The sequence below is a fragment of the Triturus cristatus genome, chromosome 1_2 (assembly GCF_964204655.1).
Source record: "Triturus cristatus chromosome 1_2, aTriCri1.1, whole genome shotgun sequence".
Taxonomy (NCBI): Eukaryota; Metazoa; Chordata; class Amphibia; order Caudata; family Salamandridae; genus Triturus; species Triturus cristatus.
Window position 1 is genome coordinate 112,608,382 of NC_140580.1, and position 12,536 is coordinate 112,620,917.

Below are 12,536 nucleotides of genomic sequence, written 5' to 3' on the forward strand. Positions count from 1 at the left end.
CGATGTAAAGCCCTGCGCCACGTAAAACCTGCGTCAGGTTTCACGTGGGCGTGTTGACAGAGGGGGGGCGTTCCGTCGCAGGAACGCCCCTGAAAAGTGACTCAGTCAAATCTATAAGATTTGACTGAGTCACTTTCCCAACGCTGATGCGCCAAAACCCTGCGCCTGCTTGAAGCAGGCGTAAGGCTTGACGCACCATGTTAGGGATAGGGTAGGTTGGAACAGTGCTGGAGTTGCGTCGCGCTTGCGACGCAACTGAAGCACTGCGCCAACCTTACGCCATCGGATGCGTCACGCATCTGTTTATTCCTGCGCCATGATGCGCCGCATTGTAAATGCGGCGCATCATGTGTGGCGCAAGGGTAAACTTGCGTGACGCATCATTCCTGGCGCATCCTTGCTGATTTGCAGGGATGCGCCAGGAAACATAAATCTGCCCCATAGGGGTAGATTTACAAGCCCCTTGCGCCACTTTTGCGTCACTTTTCCCATGTTGAAAGTGACGCAAAAGTGGCGCAAGCAAGGGGCTTGTAAATAAGCCCCTATAGTTTTCTAGATGAGAAGCTTTGTGACCAGCACGTTGTTTGAAGCAGAACAACAGGGCAGAGACAGTATAATAAATAGTGAAATGCACCAAAGATAAAACAACTGTTGGTCTCGCCTTTCGCGCAGCCGCACCACTTCAAGTCCTTAGGAGATGTCCTTCTCGAGTCCAAAACAACAGCTTGGACCTTACTAAATGTTCCTCTCAATTCAGAAGCAACTGCTTAACAAGTCTATCCCAAATCTGCAATGAGCAGGTTGTTACTAAATGTCACTCTCGAGTAAAATGCAACTGTGTCAAATGTCCTTTACAAACGATTGAAGGTAACACATGGTTATTGCTGTCAATAATATAAAACATGTTCTAACGTGTTTTCTGGTCTTTTTAATGTGGTGACTTTTAAAAAGCCAATGGGCCTGCTATATTATAATTAGACCCACCTGTATTAGATAGTGCTACCTGGTATAGGTCGGGGGGAAGGGGGCGGGGGGTGTACTGTGATTTTGTGTCATGACGCAGTAGGGGACAAATGCGATGTCAGAAAGACACTTGACATAATTCTATCTGCATGATGTAAATATTTATAAATGAATGTGTGCTACAATGGGGAGCTTGGCTCCCAATAAGGAGAAATTGTGGACCTACTATTAGGAGGAGTGGGTGATAAATTCCACTCCGCCGGTGGAGTCCGCAGAGTTTCGCCCACTAAGGGTTACGCTTGTAACACACAGGGCTGGCAAAACTTCGCCAACCGCCACGTGGCAGTATTTTTTCTTGCAGGTGGCTCACCAACATTAAGTTGATGAGCGCAAGTGAGAAATGACATCCTCTAGCGTGATTTTCAGGCGCTAGAACAGCACCCAGCGAGATTATCTCAACGCATGCTGTTGCGGCAGGTTGCGACCAATCTCGGTGAGAAAGTCTACTCGAGCAGCAGCAAAGAAGCAGTGCATTTTGGGATGATTTTGTGGCATGGAACAAGATCCCAGTGCTAAACATTTCCTCCTGCTCCAGAACTCCACGGAATCAAGCAGAGTAAAGTGCCTTTGATTGTATTGTTAGTAAACTTAGCCTGCCACAGCCCGACTCTGCTCTCCTATGTCACTCTTCAGCCTCAGAAGCGCTGGACAGACTCCACTAGCATTGTGTGCCCAAAAGGATTGTTTTTTAGTCCCTTTGTATCATCACAAGGCTATCCAGTGAGGTAGCCCTCTGTGTTTTTTAATGTTTTTGTTTTGTGGGTTTGTATTGGCATCTTGACATAAATATACATCCAGTACTTTTGCAAATAATAAAGCACAGTGTCGTTTTCACAGTCAGAAAAATTACAAAAAATAGGAAATAGAAAAGATAATATGGTATTGTATGAGTGAAGCAAATAACATAGGTAGGTCAGTCATATGTGGGGTCAAAGAGAAAAAAAGGCATAATAACATTGGTAATATGGAGGACGACTGTTATCTGTAGGAAAAAAACAAATCCAGGTCTGAATATAGTTGTACATCAAAAATGCCATTAGACAGAGGTGAATAAAAAATGGGAAACATTTGAAGAAAAGTAGAGGCGGCACCAGGAATGAAGTCACACATCCGAAAAGGTCATAATTTTTCTAGAAAATCCTTTATTCATCTTCAAATATTGGTAGATATACACAGGACAACAGCCAACGTGTTTCGTTCCAATTGATGGAACTTCATCAGGGCATCAAATTGTACAGATTTAGAACACAAACGTGTATGTATATATGTAGGTTCCGCAATGAATACTCCGATACTGCAGCGTTTCGATTGGCGCTGCACACTACGGGTATGGTCGACCATGACCACAGCGCCAATCGAAACGCTGCAGTATCGAAGTATTCATTGCGGAACCTACATATATACATACACGTTTGTGTTCTAAATCTGTACAATTTGATGCCCTGATGAAGTTCCATCAATTGGAACGAAACACGTTGGCTGTTGTCCTGTGTATATCTACCAATATTTTTAAGATGAATAAAGGATTTTCTAGAAAAATGATGACCTTTTTAGATGTGTGACTTCATTCCTGGTGCCGCCTCTACTTTTCTTCAAAAGTTTACTTCTGGGTTTTCCAGTGAGACCTTTCTGCAGCAGGTCTTGGAGACGCTTGGCACGGGACTCTTTGATTTGTGGGACCTTGGTATTGATGTGCTCAACACTAGTCAGCTGTGGGGACCTTTTTTCTAAAAAATGGGAAACAACCTTTACAACGCAGTCATTACATCGCACAACCTTTACAGCGCAGTCATTACATCGCAACATTCTTTACATCGCATGTCATTACAATGCAGCCATTACATCGCATGTCACTACAACGCATGTCATTACATCTCATGTCACTACAGCACAGGCATTACATCGCAAGTCATTACAACACATACCATTACAACGCATAGTACCCTTACACTAGCCAACACTTACCCTACTGTTGCACTCATTGGAGTTAGAATAGTAATTTTTACCCCTACACTATCCAACACTTACCCTACTGTTGCACTCACTGGAGTTAGAATAGTAACTTTTAGCCCTACACTATCCAACAATTACCCTACTGTTACACTCACTGGGGTTAGAATAGTAATTATTACCCCATACTATCCAACACTTACCTTAAATGCGATGTAATGGTATGCATTGTAATGGTATGCGTTGTAAAGGTATAATGCGATGTAATGGAATGCGTTGTAAAGGTAGTTTCTGAAAATGTGATGTAATGGCATGCGATGTAAAAGAATGCGTTGTAAAGTATGTTGCGACGTAAATACTGCGTTGTAAAGGCATGCGTTGTAAATGTATGCATTGTGACGTCATACATTCATAAAAAACAAACTCCTAGGACAGTGAGGAAAGGGTGGGTGATAAACATCGAACAGGGTAAAGGGAGGGGGGGGAAGTGGGGTGGGGAAGTACTCATTCCTGGAGAAGAATGATGTGTCACTAACGTATCCAAGCCAGGAGGGGGTTAGGAGGGGACTGATAGGGCAGTTATACAGTAGGATGGGTTCCGGGGGGGGGGGGGGCGGAGAGGACAACTGGTATGGCTAGTATGTGTGGTCAAGGAGAGAATTGGGAAGTCATGCCCACTCTTGGAACTTATCTTGAAGGGTGTCTAATATCAGATATTTACTGAGATCTTTTATGTCTTCCCTGTTCAGCAGTGTGCTCTCAGCTGAGAACTCCAGTGCGAGAGCGCCCGTGCAGGGGCCACTGGCAGGTTCACCGCTTTCCATTTATGACTGATGAGCCATTTTGTGAAGAGGATAGCCAGGTCAGCAAACTTTATCACCGGCCTGTATTTCTAGGTGCATCTGTAAAACCCCAGAATGCACACCCCCAGGTGTAGGGGAGGACAGTGCCTGTGCAATAAGCTGAGTGAGCTGTAACTTATCTCAAATATATGGCTAGTGTAGGGCAAGACCAGAGCATGTGTATCATCCCCACATCTGGGGTTAGGCAGCTGGGGCAAGAAGCGTCGGTGTGGTCAAAAAAACAGTTGATGTGGATGGGGTTAAATATTCACTGTGTATAATGTAGAATTGAACCAGTTTAAATCGGACATTACGGGACACTGTGGCAGGGTATGTAAAAACAGTATGTCAATCTCTGTCATTATAGGCATGGCCAAGATCTGCGTCCCAGTGATCCCGCAATCAAGCTAGAGGAAGGGCAGTGTCTGCATCCAGGGCAATAGCAAGCTAGTGAGTTTGATGTCTTCCTGTGCCTAAGGTGTGTAGGTATTGCATGATCATGTGTTGTGTGGGTTCCTGTTGCATCTCACCCCAGACCAGCTTCAGTGTGGCAGTAAAAGAGGCATATAATAGAAATTGACAAGGGGGAAGTTCAGAACCTGTCATAAGTTCTTACAAGGAAAGGAGAGAGCCCTCAGGGTACAAGTCCCTTATTGTGTGTAAACCCGCTGCATGCCATGGCCCCATTTCTCGGAGAGTGGTAGTGACACACTACTGCAGCATACCAAGAAGTGGCAATGCCAGAGCATAGGGTGTAGTTGTTCAGGTGATAAATATTATTCAACGAAAACATCAATATGCCACAAGCATAAGGGGAATATGTTTGTAGTGGAGCTTTAGTAATCAATGGGACAGGGTGTGTACATGCTCGACGTCCCATGAGGGGAGAAGTGATGCAGTATCTATGAGTTGTTGGCCAGCAAACCAGTGTGATACCCATTGCACTTGTGGTTAACCCTTGGCGGTAAACTTCTCTCCGTCGGCGGAGTTGGCAGTGTTTTTGCCACTTTGCCCTCCGCTTGGAACACGAAGTTTGGCAAAACTCTGTGTTCAACCGTGTAGGGCAGTTTACCAGCACATGCTTCCCACCACTGGAACTAATTTAGCGGAAATTACCTTCACTAAATGTGGCAGAGCATAGTTAATCATTAATGAAGTGTGTGTTACTGGCTGCAGATCTGTATCAGTCGAGGTAGACACGATATGTCGTAAGCCTGACTAATGCGTAGTGTTTCACTAGGTCCTTCTGGCTGAATGAATCTCGCGTTTCTGTGGAGCAGCCACACAGCTTCTAGTTCATTCACATTCCCTAATTTGAAGTTAGAAAGAACTTCCCAGGATCGCCCATGGTCTGTCAGTCAGCAAACCAGCTTTCCTGATTGGACCCTCTTCGTGTCTTCATTCTTCAGTCCTTGAAGTAGAAGACTGGGAAAGAGGTGGAGGCAGACAGGCTTAACGTGAGTTTCCCAGTGGAGAAGGGTGGGCTGATCAGGTTGGCTTCGCTCTGGGGCACCCCAAGGCAGTGCTCAAGCACAATGTTTGCTTTACATACATCGATCGCTGGCTGGTGCGGCTCTGGGAAAACAGTATGAGGCACAGGGTCATGACTGATTTGCATATGGCCATGTCTGAACTGGGGTGGCGTGGTGAGCAAAATAACGATGGATTAAACCCAGATCTGTGACTGGGGGTGAATGTTCTGCCAATGTGCAACATTCCGTCCATCATCTTGTGTGTTTTGCTTTTCGCCCTATGTGGGAAGGGTATGCCCAGACGTGGGTCCCGTGCTCACTACGCCACTGGATTCAAGCTATCCTGGCTGAAGAGAGGTGAAACCCCGAAACCGGTCCTAGGATGCTTGATTCCGGTCCAGGGAAGACATGGCTTGGCAGTTCGGGCTGGACTATTCCCATGAGGCACAGGGTCAAGACTGATTTGCATATGGCCATGTCTGAACTGGGGTGGCGTGGTGAGCAAAATAACGATGGGTTAAACCCAGATCTGTGACTGGGGTGAATGTTCTGCCAATGTGCAACATTTCGTCCATCATCTTGTGTGTTTTGCTTTTTGCCCTATGTGGGAAGGGTATGCCCAGACGTGGGTCCCGTGCCCACTACGCCACTGGATTCAAGCTATCCTGGCTGAAGAGGGGTGAAACCCTGAAACCGGTCCTAGGATGCTTGATTCCGGTCCAGGGAAGATGTGGCTTGGCAGTTCGGGCTAGACTGTTCCCATGAGGCACAGGGTCAAGACTGATTTGCATATGGCCATGTCTGAACTGGGGTGGCGTGGTGAGCAAAATAACGATGGATTAAACCCAGATCTGTGACTGGGGGAGAATGTTCTGCCAATGTGCAACATTCCGTCCATCATCTTGTGTGTTTTGCAAAACAGTATGACCGACAACTTGGGCGGGTGACTGGCGCCGACTGCAGCCTGGGTTGGCTCTTCACACTGGTGCTGCCCTGGTGCCGGGCACTGCTAGTGCATTGGGACAGAGTAACGACTAACGAGGAGACAGCGGAGCTGGTGCAGGTCGTGTATCGGGAGCCAGCGACTCTCAGCAGCAAGGTAAGGACCCAGGGGCTACGTACACATTTGCACAACTTTGAAATGTCACAGTTATTTATCATGTTTATTGAATTACTTTGGTGAGACTATCTTTGGGCATAATCTTCTATCTTCTGCAAAAGAGTGATTACATTGGATCTCTTCAGGCATTCATGGCAGAACAGGCGCAGGGACATCAATGGCACCTTCTTGTTAGTTAAAGGAATGAAAATCTGCATTCCTGTAGCTGCTGGCTGAGCTGCAAGTGACATTGGTTAACCACTACACATGTGCAGAACTCCGTGTAATTTCACAGAGTTTTTATGTTACTCCGTAGAATTACGCAGAGTATAACTCCACCCACCCTTAGTTGTGATGCTAAATTGTTCAAAGTTAGGGACATCAAGTCCACCACTAACTGTGGAAAGGTAGCAGTGGTGCAATGATAATTGAGGGGGCCCCCCGCAAGGTACGTGGAGTGGCCCCCTCTGGATTCTATCAGGAGCTCCCCGGCCGAAGTGCAGTGCTGAAGGGGCCCCTTGGAGCTTGAGCCCCCCCCCCGTGCTGCGGGGTATGCGGGGGCCTGTGTAATGCCCCTGAAAGGTAGAGTTTTTGCAGGAGCACTTTGCCGCTTGTGTTGTGCCAAAGGAGGTCTTCCAACATGCGTTTTACGGAGAGTAAAACAGCACACCGAATAAAACGGGGGACGTTGAAAAAATAGTATAGCAACCTTGGCAGGACCACCATCTTCATCAGGGCCACTTGGCCTGCCACAGAGAGTGGTAGTGTTTGCCAAAAGGACATCTGTGCATGTATCACTGAGACCTCCCGGGTCAGGTTTCCTTTGAAGAGGTCCTCTGGTGTATGATATATGCGGATCATTAAATATTGAAATTTGACTGTCTGCCATTCTAGCTCTATGCCGTTTACCATATATGTAGGATTTGAGGTCTGAGTGTGGAAAGAGATAGATAAGATAGATACATTTTTATAGCACAATTCATTAAAATCACTGCAATTCATACAAAAAAGCTTAAAAGCAATTTCCGTTCTCTATTAAAAAGGAATTCATATTAAAAGAGAGTTCATGACTGGCCTGACTTAAATTCAATGCGGTCGTCTACTGATAAAATAGATTTATTCTCAGACATATATTTTACAAAAAGGGCAGCCATCTGAGCTGAGTCACCCTCATACACTCCTCTAGGGCCTCTTGACTAACCCTGGGCGTAGTGGGCGTAGTGGGGCTATGTGGAGCATCGTGTAGTGTGGCCAAATCTACGCACACTCACGTGCTCCGCGTAGCCCCACTACGCGCCGCCCGCCTCCCGCCCGCCCTCATTTAAAAATAATTTAAAGTATTTTAAAAGTAAGAGAAAATGCCTTACCTGCGTGCGGCGTCCCTGGGCTCCCTCTTCCTGGTTCACGGCAACTCCTTCTCACAAATGCACATGCGTGGACGCCCGCGCATGCACATTTCTCGCGAGAAATGTGCATGCGCGGGCATCCGCGCATGCGCATTTGTGAGAAGAAGTTGCCCTGAACCAGGAAGAGGGAGCCCCAGGACGCCGCACCGCAGGTAAGGCATTTTACTTACTTTTAAAATACTTTAAATTATTTTAAAATGAGGGCGGGCGGGAGGCGGGTGGCAAGCAGCTCTGCTCCGCTGTGGCGTGTGCGTAGCGCTGCCTGCTACGCCTACTTCGTGAACCGCGAAGCAGGCAGCGCTACGTACACTCCGCGGGAGGAGCGGAGCACTACGCCCACCATAACTCTTGACATATTTGCACATTGAGGATCCGCTAGATTGGACGCAACTTAAAGGTTCACAAGGGGAGTAAGATCCTGCAAATGCACAAGACGCAAATTACATTTTCTTCCCTGTTGCCACAAAAACGGCTCTGGGAGGGCGTATCTGCCTTATACCTCTGGCCATACTTGTACGCCATCAGGGTAATTAGGCCAAAACGTAATCTCATTAGGTGATGTTTCACTCATGGCTTCATGGGGGATGACAGATAGTGGGGTAGAGTTTCATGATCATAGAGTTTTGACGCCCAGCTACCATGGGAGAGATTTTTCACGACAAGTGCATCACGTTCTGCTGACAAGAGCTTCGCTTGTTTGGTCAGTACTTTTGCGACCACTCCTGTGGTCAGCGAACTAACCCATATATCTTGAGCTTCCAGTGCGTCCAAGCAGTATGTTAAAAATTGACTTCAGGAGGTTCTAGGGTTGTTTAGCAGGGTCCAGATGCAACTCTTCAGTGTGAGTTCACAGGCCTTTTTAGTTTTTGGTCAGTAGGCAATAAATCTTGCTTTCATAATCCAGCGTTGGGATGACAAGCTAAACTCCATATGGATTTGGGCGTGAAAGGTCGAGTTGGGTAAATGAAACACTCTGCGAAAACAGGCTGATTGCGCTCTGTCTAACCAGGTGAACATTTTATCTTTGAAGGTTATGGCACCAAAGGCTAAGATCGGTAAAAGTTTGACACCTTTCACTCTGATTAACGGCGAGAAATCTGGAGAATGGAGGGCTTTCTTGGCTCTTGAGAAGGACCCCTCCAGGCAGCGGGCCACTCCTTGCATTGCAGCAATGTGCAGAGCCGGTCTTCCTCTATGATCTATCCAGACTCCCAGGTACTTATATGCGGCCACTACCTCTATTGATTTACCTTCAATATACCAGGAGCACTTTCTTGCTCATTTTCTCGAGACTATCATCACCTTGGTTTTGGCTGTGTTAATCTCTAAAACGTTTGTTTTACAGTACCATGCAAAGGAATTGAAGAGTCTGTGGAGGCCCACCTGGGTTTGATCAAGGAGAATCGTATTATCTGCATATTGCATTGATTGAATTTTAATAGATGCGATTTTAGGCGGAAATGCTCGAGGGAGAGCAAACCACTTGAGCAGGTATTCTGAGTACAAATTGAAGAGTAGAGGGGCCAATATGCATCCCTGCTTAAAGTCTCTGTTTGTAATGATTTTGTTGGTTGTTGACCATTCAGAGGAGACTCTTATTTTTACCCAGGTCTCATCACCCTGTCAGTGTACAGGGTGATGAGAGTATTCAGTAGGGATTGCCGGATGCCCCCTTTCATTAGTTTTTCCCAGAGTCTGGGATGAACAATGCCATCAAAAGCTTTTTCGAAATCGATGAACCCCAAATATAGCGATTTTCCTTTTATAGCAAGTGTGCCCTCAATCATGTGGGAGAGACAGATCAAATTGTCTTCAATGTGGCAGCCCTTATGGAAGCCGGTTTGAGTAAAGAGTATTAATTTATGGTCTTCCACCCAGGTAGTCAGTTCTTGAAGTAGGACACTTGCATAGGCCTTCCCTTCAACATCGAGGCGGGCAATCGTCCAGTAGTTATCTGGACTGGACCACGGGCCTTTTTTATGGATGGAGACAAGGAGAGAGCCTTGCCAGAAGTCAGGAATTGGCCCGCCCATTCTACTTGCCTCTAATAGGGTGGCCAAGAGTGCGGCCCACTTGTGAATAGATGTTTTGGACACCTTAGTTGGTATGCCATTTGGGCCCGGCGCCCCTCTGAGGCGCATTTTTTTAATAATGAGTGCGACTAGGATTGGTGTAATCTTGATAGTGGGCTCCGGTCCGATGTAGGGGTTAATATGGCTAGAGCTGTGATGGCTAGGTCAGTTGTTTCTATTTGGCTCTACGTAGAGTGCAACAATGTGGGCCTCCCATTCGGCAGGGGAGATGTTTTTTACGGTAGGTGGTTGGGCAGGTCTGGCACCCTTGTTTACCCAGCTCCGGAATCTCCTATGAGCCTTTGATTTTATAATTTTGTGGGCGATTGTCCAGCGATGTTCTTCTTTCATCCTCTGCGAGGTGAACCTTGCCTTCATATACTCCTTGCGAGTGAGCGATATCTTCTCTCGTAGGAATTTGTATTCTTTATCGTTGTAGGCACACCTGCGCAGTAAGTTGTTTAATTTGCATTTGATGTTCATTGTAGTTTACCTGTGCTCACTAAGGTGGAGTGTGTATGAAGTGGAGTTATATTCCCTTTTAGTTATCTTTGTGGCTAAGTTTTCTCTAAGGACCACCAATGCCATTTCCCACGATGATGCAGTCAGTTGGTTACTAGACTCTTGGTTCAATTTGTCTAAGAAATTTTCCACCTTCTCTTCAATTATATCCTGATGGTCCAAGGCCCACCGTAGTTTTCTTACAGGCTCCAAGTTGGATTCTTTCCCAATCAGATTTATTTCTGGGTGGAGGCACTGCCAGGATGAGACTTTGCACATAAGCACGGCATGATCACTTTCCGGTGAGGGAGTTACCACAAATTCCTGTACAAGATGAAAGTGGGCAACCGAAATCCATATGTAGTCCAAAGTGGCCATTGTGGAGGGAGATACGTGAGTATAAGCGGCGGGCGAGTCAGAGTCGACTCTTCCATTTAAGATGTGGAGGCCTAGTTGGTTTAAGTAAGCAGCCACCATTGTCCCTTGACCATCCTTCCGTTGGTACTGATTCCTTATATCCGGGATGGCCCACATTTGATCGTCCTGTGAAGTTAGGAAAGAAGAGTCCAAGCCTGTCTCCTTTAGGTTTATATTAGGTCTCCCATTATTAGCTACATATCGTTAGGAGAGTGAGAGAGAAGGTCTCTCATGGCGGGGAGCATTTTGCTCAAGGTTGCCTCTTGCTTTATTTTAGAGGGGTGTAGATAGATACAGCCGAGGATTGTTGTTTGTTGTTTCGAGTTGTGGTTTTCCAAAAGCTGTGTCTGGATTTTAAGAAAAATGTAATCTCCTTTCCCCTTACAGAGTAAGGGAACCTGTAAGGCCAGGTTGTTCTTCACAGATATTAACACTCCTCCTGATGCGTGGCCACCTACGTGGGATGCTATTGCATAGGATTCATAAATGGTGAAATCCTCCCAGGCGATAGTTTGCAAGGACCACATTTCTTGCAAGGCAATGATGTCATAGTTCTTCAAGACAGAGGTACTTGTCCTTTCAGCTTTTTCCTTGGTTAGTCCACGAATGTACCAGGAACTTATTCTGAGATGGTAAGCGGCGTCCTTATCAGTTTTATGTTCAACCGAGGTGTTGGGTGCTTCACCCTAGGGCCTCGGAAAGCCAGGACCAGTCTTGGGAATTCTGCTGTTTAAGAGTGCACTGACGTGGACCTCCTACTTTGGTTGTAGTTATTTGTAGCAAGTTCTCTCTCCAGGACATTGTTTGAGTTCCTGCTAGGTAGCCACACAAAACTGAAGTGGGTGGCTGCCTGGTTGTATTACTATTGGTCACGTTTTTATTGTTGGAGAGCTTTAGGGTGTTCAAAGCTCTATCCTTTAAGAAAGCAGGATACTTAACCGGGGAAAGAGAATAAACAAGATTTAGACGGGCTAATCCAGAGCCTAGAAATAGAGGTGAATTCTGTGATTAGTGTTGCAATAGTGTTGGGAACGGAGCGGACATCTTTTAGGTAAAGGAGCATATCATCTGCATAAAGCGATTCCGAATGCGTTCACAGGTGAGGTGCCAACGGCTCAAGTGCCAAAGAGAATAAGAGTGTGCATAGTGGACAACCCTGGCGGGTCCCCCGTCTAATCGCTATTAGATCTGAAATGTAACACCTAATTCACACCAGTGCTTTGGGATTGGTTTATAATAAGGTGACCAGCCAGGTGGGGAAGAAGTGGATCCATGAGATGCATGGCAAGTCAACGGCAGGAGAGCCTGCCAGGAAGCACTAATGCAGCTGCCTATACGCGCCCACTCTCAAGCAGTGAGAGAGCGCATGCGGCCGAACTCTGGGTGAGGTGCTAATGACCCCCTGGCCTGAGGACTCCTACTGGGGGAAGAGTGGAGAGGCCTGGACAACGCTGCCCTGAGAGACGTGGTGAGGGCCTGAGTTCACCCTGGGAGGAGGAACCCTTTACCTGCTGAGCCCGCATAAGGAGTAGTCGGGCACGAGGGCTGTGCCCTCCCCCAAGGTGAGGAGATTATTGGGGGTGAAGAGGAATGAAGAGAGGAGGGGTTGCTACCAGCCACCTGTGATGTTGAAGTCCACTTGAAAGACTCTGTAAAGATAGTGTGACCCCCTCAGAGAGACAAGGACGGTGTCTACTCAGGTTACATGGTGGGTGAGACAGTGCCCTTATAGGCAGGGAAATCACCAGAATTGG